Genomic DNA, 20,105 nt, shown 5'->3' with positions numbered 1-20,105 from the left:
GTTTATTTGCAGAAAGCCATGATCCCCAAGCATATGCTGCCTGCCTTGTGGCCTTAACAGGTTTCCCTGTTTCTTCTGCTCCATTATTCAGGGAGCCTCCTAGAGTAGAAAATGGAAGAAGCCAGAGGGAGGCCTACAGGCCTGAGGTGGAGATGCCCTATGCAGAGGTGAGTAACCATGTTTAGAATGCTCTCTGCTTCTGTAGTTTTCTTTCCAGTCCTTGCCTGCTATAAGGAGCCTTAAGAGGATTATGTAGCCAGCCTAGTTTGCTTTGGGATGCAATTGCAGGGCCATGATTCTGAGACATCCTCCATTCTGATTTGCCCTTAACACAGTTGATATCAAGAGCTGTTACCAGTCTCCCAAATTACCGATGTTCAGCTTCTTTTTAAATTTAAAATATGTAATAATCATTTAAAATAAAATTTAGTTATCTGACTTGTGATGCAGAGAAAACTCATGCCAGTGTTCTCTAAAATAACTCATACAATTTTAATCTGCTACTGAAGGTATTTCTATTAACAGTGCTGTTAGGCATTCCACTTCTTTGTTTTAATAATATTCTGTGACTATTTCCCTGTATTATTTAGATCCACCTTGAGAGGCATTTGGATATATGTATATATTAGTGCTCATGTACATAATGCTTTCCAGTGCCCCCATCCATAATTTAAAATTGCACTTAGCTAGAAAACTGTGCAGGATTTCCATATTCCATAGAACAGCACTTTCCCATTTGTGAGAGCGCTAAAGGCTCTACAACACAAATGTATTTCAACTTTTTTCTCCTTAGCTTAGGGATTCTCCTTGACGAAGAGCAGTGTCTTCATGCAGTCTTGGAGTATATAATGTCTTAGAGGAGTCCAGACCCTGCAATTTCCCTTTGTCCTTTGTGACTTAGATTTTCAAGAGACTGCTGGGAGTGTGTTCACTCTCCACAGTGGGAAGAAGCAGGAGCAAAATGCATCCTGCATGTTAGAGCCACAACGGGGACTTTAAGGAATCTTCCCCTAGAGTTCCAAAGAGCACATGTATTTCCATTTCATTGGTCAAAACTCAGCTAATAGCTGAGATGCTGGAGATAGAGTCATATATCACTAAATGAAAGTGAGATTTGGTTACTGTGGCAATTTGAATATATTTGCCTTCCATAATATCTTAAGGAGTGACACCATTAGGAGGTGTGGTCTTGTTGGAGGAAGTGTGTCACTGTGGAGGCTGACTTGAGGTCTTATATATGCTCTAAATATTTCCCAGTTAGTCAGTTCATTTCCTATTGCCTTCTGATGAAGATGTAGCCAGTCACGCTCCCTACCATGTACTCTGTCATTCCCCCTACCTTGTTGATAATGGACTGAACCTCTGAACTGTAAGCGAGCTACCCAATTAAATGTTTTCTTTGTAAGAGTTACCACAGTCATGGTGTCTCTTCACAGTGATAGAAACCCTAACTAAGACAGTTACTCATCAGCAAAGATAAAGAACGAGTGACAGTCAGACAGATGCAGTGCTTACATAAGAGCTAAAGAATTATCTAGGGCAGTGGTTCCCAACCTTCCTAATGCTGTGGCCCTTTAACACAGTTCCTCATGCTATAGTGACCCCAACTATTTTGTTGCTACTTCGTAACTGTAATTTAGTTACTGTTATCAATTGCAATATAAATATCTGATGTGCAGGACAGTTGATAGGCGACTCCCAAGGGGGGTGTGACCCACAGATTGAGAGATGCCAGTCTATAGCATCAAGAATGGTTCAAGTCACCTAAACATCATCAGGACTTTAATTCTACTTTTTAGAAAGTCTGTGGGGTTTTGTTCTTTGTGTGTTGTTTTTGTTCTAATAGTGAACCTCTCTGAAACAGAAAAGATATCTGTAGTATTTCATAAAATTTCATAAAATAACATCTTATACCTCACTGTCCAGTGAGGGAGAGAGGCATTCTTTCTAGGACCTCTTACAGAAAAGCAAGAATATTAATTACTTCCCAAAATCCTAAGGGGAGGCTTTGTGTGCCTTTGGCGCATGCTAAATTAATCCCTTGCTAACTCAAAGATTAGGACAAACAAGGTAGAATATACTGATGGATTTAGTCTACTAAGGTCATGTTGAGGGCTGGTAATGGGTTAGCTTCCCAAAACATGAATTGTCTAGATATTGCAGAGATATTTTTACTGCACAGAAAATGGTGAAATTGCCTGGAGATCATTATTCATCGTGGCTCTTGAAGAAATTATTTTTCGTTTTGTACCTAATGAGTTTATGTAGCCATTTTATTTACCATTGAGTGACCTCCAGTACATTATTCCTCTCTCCAGTCACCTTGGCAACTCTAAGCAGCCCAGCTCATCTGGTATTTGCTCTTCCATTAAGAAAGTGCTCAACATCTCTTGACTTTTATTCTGTGCGATGGGGACATTGAAGTTCCTTCTTCCATTCATACATCTTCCTGCCTTCCACTCTCCATTTAGTTTACCAGCTGCATTATTGTTTTTTTATAACATTAATTATGCATTCTGTCCTGTCAGTCCAGGTATATCTTTTCAAATATCTATAAGATGGATGGAAAAGTTTGAAATTGGAAAATGACATTTAGATGGCTATGTTACCTGTTATATTGTTCCTGGAAAGCCTAGAGGTTTACATTTCCTTTGCAGATAATCAAGCACAAGCCCATTTGTGCCTCTAAAATTCAAACACTGCACTTTTTAAACTTCTGCTATATGATCAGAGTGTTCTTTAAGTTTTTCAAGATCTTAATCTGGCACAACTCTGTATTTTCTTTCCCCTAGAGACTTTATTTCTGGTCATTTAGTCTGAACGGGATCAGGTACTCCTGAGATCAGCAACGACTCTGGCTATCTTATATCTAGAGTAAGATCTAAAGCTCATCAATGAACCTGGGCCACGGTGCAAATGTAGAGCTTGTCAGCACACACATGATAATGAAAGCAAGCATCTGTAAAATGTGTTACATTTGTTTGTGCTGTGGACTATCTGTTTAATGATACACAGAGATATGTTGCATTCTTTCATGTTTCATTTGTTTAACTCTGTAAAGCTGTGGTGTTTCTTTGTCTGTCTACAACATGTGATTGGTCGAATAAAGAGTTAAATGGCCAATAGTCAGGCAGGAGGGAGAAATAGGGACTGGCAGGCAGAGAGAATAAAGAAGAAAAGAAGAGAGAAGAAGGAGGAGAGCCACTGAGTCAGGAGGAAAGAAAGATATGTAGAATAGAGAATGACAAAAGCCCAGAGACAAAAGGTAGACGGGTTAAGTTAAGACAAGCTGGCTAGAAATAAACCAGACTAAGGCCAGGCATTCATAAGTGAGAATAGGACTCCAATAGGCCTCCTTGTGGATATTTGGGAGCTGGGTGGTGGACCCCCCAAACTGTGAAAAGAAAATCAACTACAAGCCTCCGATGAAGCAGAGAGGACCAGGAGGGAATGAAATAGAGAAGGAAAACATTGATATCTAAGTGCTAGCTAAAGAAGAGTTAAGCGACACTCCAGTTTTCAGATTTCAGTATCGGACAAGTCCAAGGAGAGCAAGAGGTGATGCTGAACTTTGCCCCCAAGAACAGGGGTTCCTTCAATATTTCTGGCAGATGGTACCCAGTTTGCACTTTAGTACCTACAGTGCCAGACGGTTCCAAATGTGAAGCTCACATCTGGATGGGATTCTCTTTCTTTGTGGTGGCTTTGTGATTACTCTCTCGAATAGTAAATGTCTGTCCTGACTCTGTTTGAGAGTCTCAAGCTGTGGAGTATCCGGTGCACTGAAGGCCATGAGTCATGAATGCTGTTTGACATAGTTGTTACTGTTAAGACTTTTATTCCATGCTTGGTCGCAGAAAGACAACCTGAATTCTGCTCTTGAGTCTAATTTGGACACCGTTTTCTACCAGCATCCTCTCACTATCAGGTCCCTTCATCCTTGTGTGACTGCTGTTTTAACTCTGTGAAACTCTAATAGTGTCTCTCAGAGTTGTTAGGAGACACTTAAGAAGGTCTATGAAGTGGTTAGCATAGCAACCAACAAATAGTAGATGCTCAGTGGATGTTTGCTAGGTAATAATAAAATGAGGGTAACACTAGCAATGAGTTCTACTTGTCGTTTATATTTCCATTATGAATCTTCACACTGCATGTTGACATTCTCTGCCCAGTCCTGTCTCTTCTAGATGACTATGAGTAATTTGAGAAGAGGGATCCGATGTTCTTAGAGTCATATCAACCAAGACAGAGCACACGTCTAAGAAAATGTTGGGACTGGGAGAGTGCACATGAAGTAAGAGGCTAGTTGCATTACTGTGAGGACTTACGTTCAGAACCCAGCACTGGTGCAGATAGCAGAGCCTGGCTATGCATGGGCTTGCAACCCTAGTGTCATTGTACGGTGGAGGTTCGAGGTTCTCTGGGGCTTCCTGGCCACTGACCAAGGTCCAGGTTTAGAACCTGTCTCAGTGGAACAGGGTGAAGAATGTTGAGCAGGACATGCCACATTCTCTCTTGTCTCTGCATGCGTAAATCACACACACACACACACACACACAGAGTTGTAGAAAATGGATATTTACCAATCTCTGGTTTACTAGATTGCCTTACTTGAAACATAAGATCGCAGATCAAGTAATCCACGAACTCTACTATTATAATAATGTTTTCTTATTACTTAGTAGGAGGTCTCAAAGTATTCATATTATGGACAACCCAAATGTGGCTATTATACTCATGGGTGCATCTGCCTCGGACCATCTCCACTGCCAGCAACATTGCTTGAAAGCAGATACCTGCTGCCACTCCCTACTGATGAGGTTGCTGGTGTCTGGCCAAGGATTTAAAAAGCAGATGATCCATCCCTGCGTGCCAAAGACAGTGCTGTAGCCAAGCCTGAACCCTGTTTCATTACCTGGCCTTGCACAGTCCTGGCCACTGCCTAAAGCCCTGTTTGAACACTGTTTTTGAACTTTGTTTCCTTTCTTTATACAACTTCTACTACCCCAGAGATCCTTTGGGGTCAAAAGCCATTTCCTGGGTGCCCACTTTTCTTTTCTTCCCTCCTCAACCTTGTCTCCTTTGTGGAGGACAAAAACCCTGCAGGGTTTTGAGAGGGACTAACTGCTCTCATGCTTGTCACCCACAGCTGCACTGTCCCATTAAATTTATTACGTAAGGTGCATCCCAAATATACTTGTTCGCATTACGGTTCAGTTTGCTGTGCGTTGAATGTGCGTTTATTGCTTACACAATTTTGAAGTTGGATTTGTAGAAACAAATAGAATTCCATATCAAAACAATAAGTTTACCAGATATAAATAAAACCCATTAACCTTTAGCTTGGCTAGGGTTTTGTTTACTGGGTCATACTCATGAGACCCGTCTTCAGGCTCACCCCCAGAGTGCTACCCCTAGACTAAATAGTCATTTATTCGATTTTTATTGGTAGTAAAACAGGAATCAGTTAACTGTCCCTTCAAACATAAATATTTAATCCAAACAATATCAGGCCGACTAGAGGACAAGAACCACACCAGAAGAGGCCAGGGTGTTCTTATCTCGCCTGCAATAACTGCACAGCTACCCTTTAGCGGCTCAGTTCTCTACTTGGGACAACTGGCTTCCCAGCCCCTGAACACTGCTGGATTAACCCAAGTGCTGGCAAGAGTAGTTATTACAAACATGTCGTCTTGGCTTGATGAGGTCTCATTCCTTCTTTCTCAATTCTGCTCACTTCTTTTAGAGAAGACTGGTCCTGGGAGGTTGTTTTCTGGCGGGAGACAGACAGCCCACAGCCTTTGTACGTCTCCGTCTCCTCTTCTGGCCCCTCTTGCAGACCTACAACATCGTGGCATTGGAGCCACGTGTCATATTCGAGATACCTCTGCACCTGCGTCTGTTTCTTCCCAAGCTTCATCCTTTCGTAGACATTCTAGAGGAAAAGGGGAGAGGGTGTGTGACGCTGGCGTGGAGGAGGCTGATTGAAACACAACAGGGTTGGGGTGTAGCAAAGCAGCTGGCTGTCTGCGCCACGAGAATCCTGTTAATCACCAGGAAAGGCGTGGGTGTGCCTCTAAAGGGACAAACGTTGTAAAAATGATCTACCGCAGCAACAAACTACTTAATGGCTTAGGACGTGTGTCACCTCACAGTTTGCTGGATTATAATATGACCCAGCTCTCACTAGGTTTGGTGAAAAGGTTGATCGATATAAACTTTTCAGCAAGCACAAGCATGGGAGTGGTGCCTGTAATCCCAGCACTATGGCGGCTAAAACAGGAGGACCTCAGGTTGCAGCATGAGTCCTGTCTCTAACCTAAGGAGCCGATCAAATAGCAGGACAAGACAGCAGGGGACTAGCCTAGGATGTGTGAGGCCCTGGGTTCGATCCTCAGCACTGAATACAAACCATCCAGTGCAAACTCCTGGCTCATTTCAGTTAGTTCCGGCACAGCTGCAGGTTAATGATTTTTAAGATTGTCTTGGAAGATTTCTTTGCTCACAGAAGTTAATTCTCTGTCTGGCAGGCTTCCAGGCAGTCTTGGTGGTACTTGAGGGTGACTTCTTCACCCCATGGTCTTGTGGTCTTTCTCTGATCCAGGCGACAAAGACCCTGCCTTCTCACAACTCTCCTAGCAACGGGTTCTAATTTAAACCATCGCCCTGTTTCATCCTTGTTATTGGGGGCTTTGGTCAGATGTATTGAGGAAAGATGGATTTTGCTCTGCCATAGTCCCTCACAGATACTTCAGATCCCTGAGTGATCCCAGGCCTAGACCTTTGGAGACCCTTAACACTACTGTTGGGTTGCTCCCTCCTTTTTATGAGAGAACCCTGAAGCTGACTCTGATCTAGTCACATGGTCAAGGTGACAGGTGGTTAGAGCTGGGAAACCCTGCAAACTTTAGACAGGGAGACAAAGAATGGACTAACAAGGCGAGGCTGATCCTTTAGGGAGCTCTGAGACAAATGAAAGCATTAGCTCTGGAGAACTTGCAATCCTGTTTCCAAAGCGCCCAGAATTCTCTTGAATGCCGCTCCCAGACAAGCCTTGCTCTGGGCCAGGCTGAATCAGGCATAAGAAGAAGGAAGTAGGCTGCACCAAGAAAGGATTGCCCCTGGCACAGGCACCTCAGACGCATTCTCGAGTTTATTGTCTCTGAATAGAGGAAGTGGGCACTCAAAAAAGGTGAATGGATTTGCCCAAGGTCACCCAGGAGTCTGCAGTGAAGCCACGGCTAGCTCGCTCTCTGTCCCCAGCGAATGGGTACGGTTCTGGTCAGGGAAGCACACTCTGGCCAGACCAGAGGTGTGAGATCTGCGCAGCCTCTGCACCCACTCCTCAGTGCGCCCCTCTGCACAGGTGGCACGCTGCGTGCCCTGTGGGGGCGGCAGCGAGCAGGACCGCAGGGACGCCCAGGCTGGGGGCTGTGGAACCCACGGAGCCCCGCTCAGCTAGGAGGAGGAGGATGCTCTGCATGCCCAGGTGAGCCCAGGCTGGGGTCTCCAGCCTGCAACCGGTGCCAGGGGCCCGCCCGCTCCCCAGAGCGGGGGCTGAAGCCCGCATCCAGGGGGCGGCGGCGAGGGCGCGCAGGCAGTGGCTGGGAGCGCAGCGCAGCGCAGCAGCGGCAGAAGCTGGGCTCTGCGCTAAAGGTAGCCGCAAAGATCTGTCAGGGCGCCGCTCTCCTTAGCCTTCCGCAGCCGCGTGTTGCTGGGAGTGCGCCACGAGATCAGAACCCCAGGAGCCCACGTGTGCAGGTGGGGATGCCGAGAGGGGGCGGGGCGGGATGCCGGGGTTCGGTGGTGGGGCTTCTGGGTTCTGTACTTCCGACACCCGCCAGCCTTTGTCGCAGGGATGGTCTGTGTGTTGGTGTGGGTGGGTGGACTGTCTGTCTGGGTAGGACCTGTCTGCAGCGTGGGACCACTGAAGGTTGAACAGCTGCCCTCCTCCACTTGTGTAGGTAAGTACTTGTGAAACTGCATGTGTGTTCACTGACTATGTGAGGTTGTATGTAAAGAGGAGAAGGGAAGAGGAGAGAGAAAGAGGGAGGAGGGAGAAGGAGAAAGAGAGAGGAAGAAGCTTATGCTGTGTATCTATCTTTATTGGTGTGTAATTTGATGTATGATGCCTCGGTAGACTGTCGATGATTGTGAGTGTGTGACCGAGTGTTCCCTCTGTGTGTAATGAGATACCCGCTCTTGGGTGTATAAGCAGCAAGCGTGTGTAGTGGCATGAGTGTGTGGCTATTCCGTGCTGCACGGGGATGTCTCAGTCACTGACGGTACTAGGGGCCATCCTGCTATTGCCTTTCGTAGAATCTAGTCTCAATTGAACATGCTTCTTGTCCAGGCTTGCCTCTTGCCCCTGGCACACTGCTGGCTGCTTCTGAAAGAAGTGACTGCTGATTCAGGGGAATGGTAACTGGCAAAGGTGAAGAAGTCATGGCAAGTGCTTGGCTTCTTAGAGTTCAATATTAAGAGAAAACCTGGGCGATTTTCCACCCGACCCATGAAAAACAACACAAAAATGCTTCTTAAGGAACAGATTTGACATGAATTGAAAGTGTGTTCTGATGAGGGGGCCACTGGTGAAAGTTTGCCCTTTTGGTCTCCATATTGTTGGGATGGATCCTTCAGGTTTTCTTCTAGCTGCTGGTGACCATGGCTTGTGGTTACCGATAGATGTTTGTCTGGTCCTGGGAGATTTCACCAGCAGTGACCATTGGCGGAGAGGTTGCTTACTGTTTCTTGTGAGCACAGGTAGGGAAGGAAAACAGCATTGGTGATGGATGTGGTTGGTGCTTGAGAAACAAGAAAAAAGTCAGAGAAAAGATAAGACCCACAGAGTTCCGAGAAGCAGGTCCCATCTAGGAAATACCTTTGTACAGAAAAAAAAATTGCAGAAACTAACCAGATGCTCCGACATTCCCAAATAACTTTTAGATGTTTCCTTATTTTCCTCATGTAGCCATCCTTGTTCTAATCTCTCTGTTGGGTTTGCACCATTTCCTCTTGTGGGGAATATCTCTGTTAGAATTATTTTTATGTGGTAGAGTCACAGTTGGTGTTTAAACTTTAGGAGATCTGGCGCACAGGGAAGTTACCTCGAACCTTTAGTCCCTCTGTTCCGAGCAGGTAGGGGTCCCAGAACTCCAGAACAATAACGTGCCTGGTTCCCCCCACGTTTTCTGGGTTTTACTTTTAATGTGATTTCTTGGGCCAACAAACTCACCACCAGCGCCCCATCCCTCTCATCCTCACACTTCCTTCCCCGTAGGCACAGACTGAAGGCAAGGCCTGCAGCTGTCACAAGCAACATAGCGTCCCAGCAGGTACCCTTGACTTCCCATGTTGCTGAGGCAGCTTCCCCCAAGTCGTCTAAACAGAGTACTGAGGTCACCTTGCGTTTCTCCTCTCCCTTCACCAGGAACTAGCAATCTTAGTCCACTGGCAGTTTGTCTGCTTTCTCGGACCCAGTTTCCCCCTTTGTTCTCTCACCACGGCCACCTCTATCAGGTGAAACCAGTGCTTAGGGACTTTCCGAAGATGGGAAGAGAGACAGACTCTGAGGATGAGGAAAATTCAAGGCAAAAGAACAAATGCCGGGAAGATGCAATTCTTGTGATCACGTATGTCAGTTCCTGAGGAGTGTCACATTGTGTGACTTAGCTCAGGTTTCTGTCTCCCTCTGTCTTAGTTTCTTTACTTGTAAAAGAGGAAACAAACGATTTCAAGGAGAGTCCTGTCCCTAGCTCATTCCGAAGGGTTCTCTCGGCACTGAAACACTCCAATTGCCACCATGTCAGCAGGAATGAGTCTTCCTAGTGTCTCACGTGAACCTATAAAAATGTGCAACCTTTGTTTGAAAAAAAATATTGTTTGATTTTTGGGAGAAGATGTGGGTACAGAGGAAAAGTGAGACGTTGCCTTCAGTTTGAGGCTGAGGACTATCTGCAAACACCATTAGAAGCAGAAAGGTTTTAAAGGCCACTCGGGTTTCATCTTCATGAAGCGCCAGAGTCGACGTCGACCTTATTAAGAAAATAGCATGTTACATTATAATTCAGGTTTTCTCAGGCCTCAACAACAGTAGCATTTGACAAAATGATTCTTGTTCTGTGCACTGTAGGGTATTCAACAACATCCCTAGTATCCATTAATAGCACCCCAAAGTTACAACAACCAAGTACAAACCCAAGCATTGCTATCTTTGGTTATGGAGGAACAAAGTCTTCCCACACTGCAGTTGAGAATCACCACTATAATTCACACTCCAGCCTGAGAGTCTTCCACAGCCCCTCTCTAAAGCCAAACACTTGATGCTGCAAACAGCCTTCCTACCCTGTCTCAAGTCTGCTACCCTCATGCCCTGTCCTTTATCCCTTCTGGATTTTCACTGCCTATCTTCTCTGCCTGCAAAGTACTCACGGTGTGCTGAAGCCCGAGAAACGTTTCAGAGGCATTAATAGTCTTAATAACTCACATTAACCCAGCCCTTGATATGTGCCAGGCACAGTTCTAAATGCTTTAGGTGGATGCTTGCATTTAATCTTCATTAAGAATCCGAGGAGAGAGACTGCTATTGCCCTCAGTTTAGAAATACAGTGATTCAAGCTCACAGAGGTAAGATAACATGTCCAATTCTCAGCTATTGGGTGCTAGAGCTGGCGCTGGCTGGTGTGCAGTCTTGCTGCAGTTCATTGTTTGGACCTTCACACTCGCAATGCCTTGTATGAATGAGATCTGGTGTTACGGTTACATGGGAGGAGCTTAAAGATCTCTTAGCCTGTTTGTAGGACCAAGTATGCCTCTAGGAAGGATGTTAAAGACTCCAGGTTGTAAATTGTGTTCAGTAGCCGTATGTGATTCTTCATTGAAAAAAGAAAGAAAGAAAGAAAGAAAAAACCAACTACCTTCTTTCATCCGGAGTTAGCTCAAAGGTATGTGTCTAGTGAGAGTGGTAGCTGGGCGGGGTTACAGAAGAGGGAGTGTGAAGGGAACCGGAAGGAGGTGAAAGGCACCAAACAGTGAACAAGACATTTCTGCTGCTATTAACTACCTTACGGTCAGTCTCTGCTATCAAAGTCAAAGTTCCTGTGTTTCTGTCAACTCTCTCCTTGGTCTTCTTGGCCTGCCCTTTGAGCATTCCATTCTGCATGCTATTCACTTTTTCCTATTGAGGCAGAGGTAAAAATAAAATGCAAATGGCCCTTCAACAGGGTAATCGATAGCACTGGTTGTAATCGTGTCTGAGTAAGGATGATTCCAATTACTGATAAGCTTGAGAATCCAAGCTTGCCTAAGGAGGCTGACTTTCTTTTAAGACTGCCTGTTGAACCCACAGATCCATCAGCTCTGACACACACACTTGTGGTTTGGTTTAAAGCCTGGCCTTCAGTCTTCAATGAGCAAAAGACCAATCAATGGGCTGTCTTCCCACAGTTTCTGATGTTTCTGGGTTAGGGTCCAAGGATTTTCACTTCTAATGGGTGTCTACATTGCTGTAGACATGGGGTTAAGACTTAGATAATTAAACCAAAGCCCAAATACAGCTTTTTGTTGGGAAGACGACGTTTTAAAAATAACTAAGCATTGTATTAATGAGGAGGAATCGACGGAGCCAAATCCAAAACCAATAAGAGAGATGAACTCACATCTCTCATTAAGCATCAGCCCCAGATCTTTTCCTGGCCCTGTCTACACCCATTTCTACCTTAATTTAGATGATAAAATATCCTATTATTGACAGGATAATCCAGACCCCAAGTTTCTTACTATGTCGTATGATGTTAAGTACATCGTGGGAAGCCTCTGTAAGACTAAGGAGCTTTGCTATTCCTCTCTCTAGCTTTTGTTTCTTGGACAGTTGTGTTGTATTTTTTTCCCTTTCAAAGCTACATTAGGATAATGAAGAAACTCAGCACATTGATGTGTAACTGATGAAAAATTTAAATGCCAATCAGAAAGTTTCCTTAAAAATAATCAGAATTTAAATTCAGACAACTTGTACATTCCTCCTCAGTGCTGACATCTGTTTTTGTTTTGACCTGATCACATCCAAGCTATGGACCTTTAAGAACTCATACAGAAAGATCTTTTTAAAAAACAATTTATTTGCCAGGTGTAGTGGCACACTCAGGAGGCAGAGGCAGTTCTGTGAGTTTGAGGTCAGTCTGGTCTACATAGTGAGTTCTAGGACAGCCAGAGCTACATCGTGAAACACTGTCTCCAAAACAACAACAAAAATAATTTTACTTATTTTTATTTTGCTTGCATGAGTGTTTGCTTGCATAAGCAAGGCATGTGTGCACCAGGTGTTTTCTCTGATGTCTGGCAAACCAGAGGAGGGCACTGGATCCCTTAACACTGGAGTTACAGAAGGTTGTAAGCAGCAATGTGGCTGCTGGGAACCAAACCTTGGTCCTCTGCAAGAATAGAAGATGCTTTTAACTGCTGAACCATCTCCCCAGCACCCAGAAAGAGCTTGATATTTATTGTATGTTATCAAAGTTTAAGTAGAGTCTTATATACCTGGCAGTTTTGGATTTTTCTGTTAACTCTTAAGAGAAGTACTGTTTCCATGAATTACTGATTTGGAAAGCAGGGCCAAGATATTTTAAGAATTCTTGTGTCCAGAGGTTAGCTGTACTTCTTGGTTCTGCATTACAAAAATTAACAATGGTTTACTTAAATAAAAGTTATAATTTATTGGCAGGACACTGGGGCTTTTCTTAAGGATTTGAAGAAATAGGCTCCAGGACAGAAAGGTGAAAAGTCATTCCCAGAGAGCTCGGCTCTGGGAGCTCATGACCTGTTCTTTGTTACCTTCATTAATGTGACACTCTTTCAAGTCTGTGTCAATCAGTTAGAATTCTTCAGAAATGACTCTCACTGAGTCACTCGGCTGTGAACACAAGGTCAGGCTAAGTGTAGCTGTCAAGGACTCAGGCTAGTGGTTTTGGTAGATTTTCTGTGACAAGAGATCTTTTGAAAAATCCAGTAAATGTTGCTTGTTCTCAAACAGCCAGCATGATGTAGACAGAATTGGAAGCCAGGTTTATTTCCAGAGCTGCCATTTTCTTTCTTCCATTCACCATTCCCTGTGTTTCCCTGCAAGCCCATCCCTCAAAGCTCATCACCCCCATTCCCTGTGTTTCCCCACAAACCCATCCCCCATTCCCTATGTTTCCCCACAAGCCCATCCCCCCAAAGCTCACCCTCCCCTATTCCCTGTGTTTCCCCCCCTCCCGCAAGCCCATCCCCCACCAACCCATCCCCCCCATTCCCTGTGTTTCCCCACAAGCCCATCCCCCACAAGCTCATCACCCTCCATTCACTCCTGGGTTTCCCCACAGGCTCATTCCCACAAGCCCGTCCTCCACAGGCCCATCCCTCCATTCCGTGTTTCTCCACAAACCCATCCCCCCCCTCACTCACCAGTCCCTGCAGAGTGCTAATCCTTCCATCTGTGTGCAGCTCCTGGTTTTTCTGGCACATTTCTGTCCTCTGTTTTCTGTGCCATTTGGCCCGTCCTCTCGTTCTGTTCATGTATGTCACACCTCTGACTCACAGATCTCAGGCATGGGCAGGCGTCACCGGCTTGTCCCAGCCATCCCTCTATATAGTAAATAATTAAGGCGACGGCACACCCTACACGTGCTGTGAATTTTGCTGATAACTCTTATACTGTTCAACTTTTCTAACAACCGGGGTGCTAATTTTGTGTTTATTTCCCAATATTTTATCTTGAGAATTCATGGTGAAGTGAAAAGCTGAAGGAATTATGTGAGGAACATCTGGAAGTACAAACCAGGTAGCTTTTGGAATTCCTATTTCGCTAGAGTTGCTTTATCATAATTCCATCACCCGTCAGTCCATTTTTTAATGATTACAAAGTTGCTATCCCCCCCATTTTTATACTGGAGAATTGAAATCAAGACAAGTAGCATGGCTTACCCAAGGTCACATGCAGGAGAGTCTATAGGGTTGGGATTGAACTTGGGTCATCTAACTCTGCAACACACTTTCCTGTCTGTCAAGTAGCTGGATCCCCGTGGAGAAGGAAGAGGAAAAGATGTGCTCAAGGCCAGCAAGGTCAACCAGTTCACAAGCACCCACACTTTCCACTGGTTTGAACCTTAATAAGCAGCTCACTTTCCAAAGAAGTAGTGTCCCTTACTCCTTCTGCACCGCATAGCTTACCCCGGGAACTTTCATTGAACTAATAGACTCATTTCTTCTTAATATTTTAAATTCACTATGAAAAAGGCAGGTTGGGAAATTACTACTTTAGATAATTCCAATAACCCTTTGCTGGTGGTTTTTGACTTGAAACAGTAGTTCTGCAAGACAGAAAGGCTGACTCTCCTAGGGACACCTGACATCCAGACATCAGTGGTTTACATGAACAATGCAAGGAACTCAATGTGATAGGATGCGGAGAACCTTGCTTGAGCCACAGTTGAAAATGTATTCTCTTTAGGTACTAGTAGATGCTGAGGGGGCATGGAGTCTTTGAAGAGTTCCATACGTACTAAGGAAAAATAAGCTGGGAAAGTTGAGCTTGGGGCTGCTTAAGATGGCATCCTTTCGAGGGATAGTTTAGCAGTGACAGACCTGGGCTTTAGCGCTACTTTCTAGTGCGGCTTTGGACAGCGCCTGTTTTATATGTCTCAGCTTACAAATCTGCGAAATGAGGACAATTGTAGTTCTGCCTCATAGTGTTGTGTGAAGACTAAAGGAGATGATGCATAGAAGGATTTGGTCCTAGGCCCACTTAAAACAATTCTGTGCTGTGTTAAATGGGCTTCTGTAAAAATTTGTTGGTACAGTTTCATTTTCCTTATTTTTTTGAGGGAGGGATGCTTTGGGGAGGAGAGTATAGACAGGAGCATTTTAGAGGTGACAATTTATTGGTGACATTTCATTTGGAAAGGGTTTGGATTCTTCTCAAGCATTTCCAGGTAAGAATTTGTAAATAGCCTTTGTCCATTTAGATTGCATTGGTAAATTTAACTGGACATGAAAATTTGCATATAATATTTGGAATATAGAATTCTGCGTAAACTATTCTCTAACTGGGATACTCAGAAGCAATGAAAGGACCAGGGCAGAAGAGATAAATATGCTGCAAAGCCCTTGCTCTTGGCATGCTCAGCAAATCCTGGATCCTCTTGGTCATTGGGCTGTAAACACAGATAAAGGAACACTATTGAGGAGGATTTCAGATGCGCTGCTCATTGGATGGATGCTCCCTATCCTTGTAGCCTTTCCTGAATGGCCCCACGAATCATCTGCAGCAGAACAACCACCAGGGTATTTGATAAACAGAGATTCTTGGGTTTTCTGAATCTACAATTTTGGGAGAGACTTTTAGGTTCGTTCACACCTGAGAACCACTAACTTTAAAGCCTTAATTTAGGTGTAAAGAAAACTTTGGCTTCAGTTGCTCCCAGTTTCGGGTCGCTGAAATCAATGCTGAAGAGAGACATTAAGCAGTCTCACACTCAGTTTCCTTGTGAGCAAGAGGGACAGTTTCTGTGATCACAGCCCAGGACAGGAGGCATAAGTCATCTGGTGAGTTGTTCCCATTTTGGAGGCTCACAGTAGGAAATATTCTCCAACGACAGGCATGCATCTTTCAAGAAAAACAGACTCACATCACAGAACTCACTGAGAACCTCATGTATAGGTGTGCATTTCTATATTGATCTTGTGAGGTTAATATTACCCATGTTCTATTATATGGATGACACCATCAGCGTTGGGAGAGTTAAGTAATTTGTCAAGGTCATTCTGGCATTTGAGAGGACTGGAACAGATTTCAGTTCTTTGAATTAGGGGTTAGCAAACTCTCTGGCCCTTTCTTTGTGTGGACTGTGAACTATGAACCGCTTTACATTTCAAATTGCTAGGAATATTATCAGGTGGAAATTTTATGAAGTTCAGATCTGCAAGTTGATTTGCTGGAATGCTGCCATACAGTTTTATTTCTAGTTTGTCTGTGGCTGCTTTCACACCATCTGCAGAGTCTGATAGTTAGGGGTGTGTCTCTGTGCTCTGAAAAACCTAACATACCTGCTAATTGACCTTTCATAGAAGGCTACAATATGTTGGCCCCTGGCTTTACACAACTATGCCCATGTGCCCCAGATTCCAGTCATCTGCATTCTGTCCGTGAGTGAATCCTGCCAACACTCATACCATCTGGAACATGATCTGCACAGCATTTTCCTTTAGGTTAATTAATTTTCCTTAAATAAATTACTCTTAAAGAATCAAAACCATAAGTGGAAGTCAATAGCACTTGCAAGAAATAGAAGACACCATAAAACCATGCACTGCACACGCAGTGTGGGCTGAGCTTAGCTAACTAGCAGGGACAGGTCATGCCTACGTTCCCCCTGTGTTCCTGCTGATGCCTTCACTGTTTTCCTGTAGACTGTCCTGACTTCCTGACATACCTGAATGGTTTGTGGAGATCTATCCTCAAGCTGCTAGATTCCCTTTGTGCATAGACATCATAGTTGGTGTCTGGGAATGCCTGTGGTCCTCTGTGATCAGCCCTAACCAACAAACTATAGGTGTGGGAGAACTGATGTCCCAGTTACCGCCTACTCTTTGAAGCAACTCTGAGGCATATGATGTCCTTGTTTCCAAGAGTTTCCTTTAAGGTTTTTTTTTTTTTCAGTGTCTGAATAACACATCTCATGGGCTGCCTCTCATTTGTCTTCCCCTTCCTTCCCCTCTCTTCCCTTCCCTTTCCTTCCTCCCCTCCCTCCCTTCCCCTCCCTCCTTCCCTTCCCTTCTTTTCCCTCCCTTCCTCCTCCTTCCCTTCCTTTTTAAATATCATCACTCCTTTACCTGCACTCATACTTTCACTTGCCAGATTAACTATCTGCACTTAGTCTACACAACAAGCTGTACTTCCAGGGCACCTAACTAAAACAATGGTGTGCTTCTTGCTAAAGATTAGGGATTGGAACCTTGTTCTTCTTTATTATAACGATGATTAGTGAATAGCAGGAGGATCATTTTTAAAATTATTTTTGAGGTTATAATTTAATTACACCATTTATCCATGCCCATTCCTCCGTCCAAACCCTCCCATGTGTACTTTCTTGCAAACTCATGGCCTATTTTTTCATTACACACACACACACACACACACACACACACACACCCTCTGAAACAGCAGGGAGATTTCAAAAATAAATTAGCACATATCTGAGTCCTTCTCATCAACATAAACAACAGTGGTTAGAATAGAAAGTGAGGAACTCCAAAGATGGCTTGGTGGTTGAGTTTGCTGCTCTTCTAGAGGATTCCAGTTAGATTGCCAGCACTCATGCACATCAGGTAGCTTGCAACTCCAGCTCCAGGGCATCCAACACTCTCTTCTGGACTCTGAGGGCGCCTGTATTCTTCCTTTATATACTCATGTGCGCTCTCTCTCTCTCTCTCTCTCTCTCTCTTTCTCTCCCCCTCTCTCTCAAATGTACACACACACGCACGTAATTATAAAATAAAAACCTTGTGAATTAGAAAATGAAAACAAAGCCCATTTCTGCCATACAGTGTGCTAATGCTTAGTGCCAGAGCCAACTGTTCCCTGTCATCATGTTGGTTCTTAGCGTCTCAATGGGGATGAGTACCATGTTTGGCCAGGGCATCACCTTGGTCCTGAAAGTGAGGCTCTGGAGCAGCAGCATCAACAGTATCCGTGAGCTTGTTATAAACATGGATTCCCTCCTCTAATCCTCTACTCCTCCTCTTCAGTCAGAAACCGGAGGGGGCTTTTTGCTTTAAAATGCCCGCTGGCGAGTCTCATGCCTGAAAACGACAGCCCTACCATAAACAGCCTCTTACTTTGTTCTGTTCTCATTGCGTGCTTGGATTTCATCGGAAATTTGAAATCATCTCAGTCTTGCTTCCTCCCCTCAGACGTGAATGATGGTTTTCTGGCCTCGTTTGGAGCCTCCATTGGTGTGGACTCTTGCCAAGGCACACAGGTCAATAAGTGGAAAGCTCTGACGGTTTGAATGATCTTCATAATAGCAAGCTTCAAACTGCTCTCAAGGTCTATCCATCCCTCCTCTGGGGCCCCAAATATGGGCTAATTCCTTCCGCAATGACAAAACATGGTGCTCATTCAACAGGTGCTTGGTGATCATGCCATTATCTCTCTTCATAAACTCTGGTCAAAAGGAGACATTGATCAAGTGGTCACAAAAGTCTATTTTAAGTCTCTCTTAATCTCCTTTCCATCCTGAAAGGCAACGATCCATCTTTAATTGGACCCAGTTTGTCTCTGGTGAGCCTTCTTTACTTACTATATTCTCTGATGGTTGGGAATCCCCACCTTGTAAAAAGCCCGTTTTCTACAAACATTCTAGGTCTGTTCCCTTCAGTTATACATGAAGTTCCTGCTCTTTCTTCATTTTTTCTATGCCACATTGCTTTCTCTGCAAGACAGACTGAGTGTTCCTCTTCTATGTTCGCCACTGTTTAAAATAGCGGCATTTAGCAATGCTGCTAAACTTTCCACTGAGTAATAGTTTATTTACCCATGAGTGTTTTCCTTAGTTATTTTTGAAAATAAAATTAAAGAGTGTTTTACATTCATTCATACACACACACACACACACACACACCAGCGTACTGATATGGATTTATACTTAAGGAAGCGTGGTTGTAACTTAGGACTAAGTATCCTAGTTGACTTAGCTCAAGTAGCATTTTAACTACCAACCCTAGTAGATCCGACTTGTGGAACACAGGTACTTCTTTTCCATTTGTGTTATATACAGTTGCATCTGCACACTGAAACATAAACACTTAAATAAAACAAATACTATGAATTTGGGAAGGGGGTTTTTACAGAGATAAATTTTTCTAAAATGAATATATCAATTGACGGAGGTTAGAAAGATTGTGAAAACAATATCCTGCAGATTCCAAGTGTTTTCTGGGAAAGAACTCCAAGTAAATAGCTAAGGAGAACAATTTTTCTTGTTTAGTGAGAATTTCACAATTGTATCTTTAGAAGATTCTTATTTTATACCACGTTTTCACTTTAAAAGAGTTGGGGCTAGTGGACATCACAGCCAACATGGAGTTTATGGCTGTTTTGAGGTTGTTAGGGTGGTGCTGGTGGGATCATGTACCTTGTGGCTTAAGGTTGGTGGTAGGCTAGACCATTGAGGCTAGGAGGTCAGCAAAATATATTTGAATAGAGAACTCTTTTTTAGAGGGGAGGAGGTTTCAAGACAGGGTTTCTCTGTAGCTTTGGAGGCTGTCTTGCAACTAGCTCTTATAGACCAGGCTGGCCTCGAACTCAGAGATCCACCTGCCTCTGCCTCCCGAGTGCTGGGATTAAAGGCGTGCGCCACCACCACCCAACTTTATAGCACTTAACTCTTATAAATAAGTACTCTTATTTTTTAGTTCTAGCTACAAGATGGGTAGGCTATGCTTGATATGGTATGTGTGTTTCCTTTCTTGTTTGGAGTCTGTAATTCCATGACTTTTTTCTTTTTGCACTCACCCTACCCAATAATCTGTAACTTTCCACTCCACATCTGGGGAAACTGAGCTCTTGATAGATTTGATTAAGAGGAACAGTGAGTCAGTAGCAGCAGGGTAGGGCTGAGAACACACAGCCCATAACCCCTTTGTCCAGTGCTTGTAGCATGCCAGGCTTGTAGCCTTGATTTAGCTATTAAGATACATAATGTTTTACTTATTCCTGACACTTGTCCAAAACAAAGATATCGAGTATGACCTTTGATGCAGAAATGTAACCCATGTAGCCATATTCTATAAAGAAATGCGGTCTCTCTAAGCACTGTTATGCATGGATATCCATCCATGTAACCAAACCCAGGGAAAGCAAACAAGACACAGCAAATCAAGTTGAGGTTATGACTTAGCTGCAGGTGGGCCGGTGTTGGCATCATACCAAACTACATTGATCTTCCATTCCAATAGGTGGGGGCCATTGCAGGTGAGTCCAGTGTGAATATTTCTTATAATCGAGATGCAACCACACACTTTCTGTTAACCTTTAACGACAGTTGCCTAGCAGTATTTCAGGCCATTCT

The 20,105-nt window shown here is 44.0% G+C and overlaps 1 protein-coding gene across 3 annotated transcripts in view; it reads left to right on the top strand.

Moving 5' to 3' along the window:
- The first annotated feature begins 6,931 nt into the window (after positions 1-6,931).
- Htr4 (5-hydroxytryptamine receptor 4) overlaps positions 6,932-20,105 on the top strand; it is a 191,012-nt gene continuing 177,838 nt past the window's right edge. The window contains exon 1 of one of the 3 annotated variants that reach the window (XM_085699802.2): positions 6,932-7,489. The gene's annotated coding sequence lies outside the window, so the exon portion shown is untranslated. The remainder of the gene's footprint in view (positions 7,490-20,105) is intronic. The other 2 variants (XM_085699801.2, XM_087896007.1) reach the window with 2 other exon arrangements.

Source organism: Myodes glareolus, chromosome 13, assembly GCF_982192425.1.
Source record: "Myodes glareolus chromosome 13, mMyoGla1.1, whole genome shotgun sequence".
NCBI classification, from domain to species: domain Eukaryota; kingdom Metazoa; phylum Chordata; class Mammalia; order Rodentia; family Cricetidae; genus Myodes; species Myodes glareolus.
This window is presented reverse-complemented; position numbering and strand designations above follow the sequence as displayed.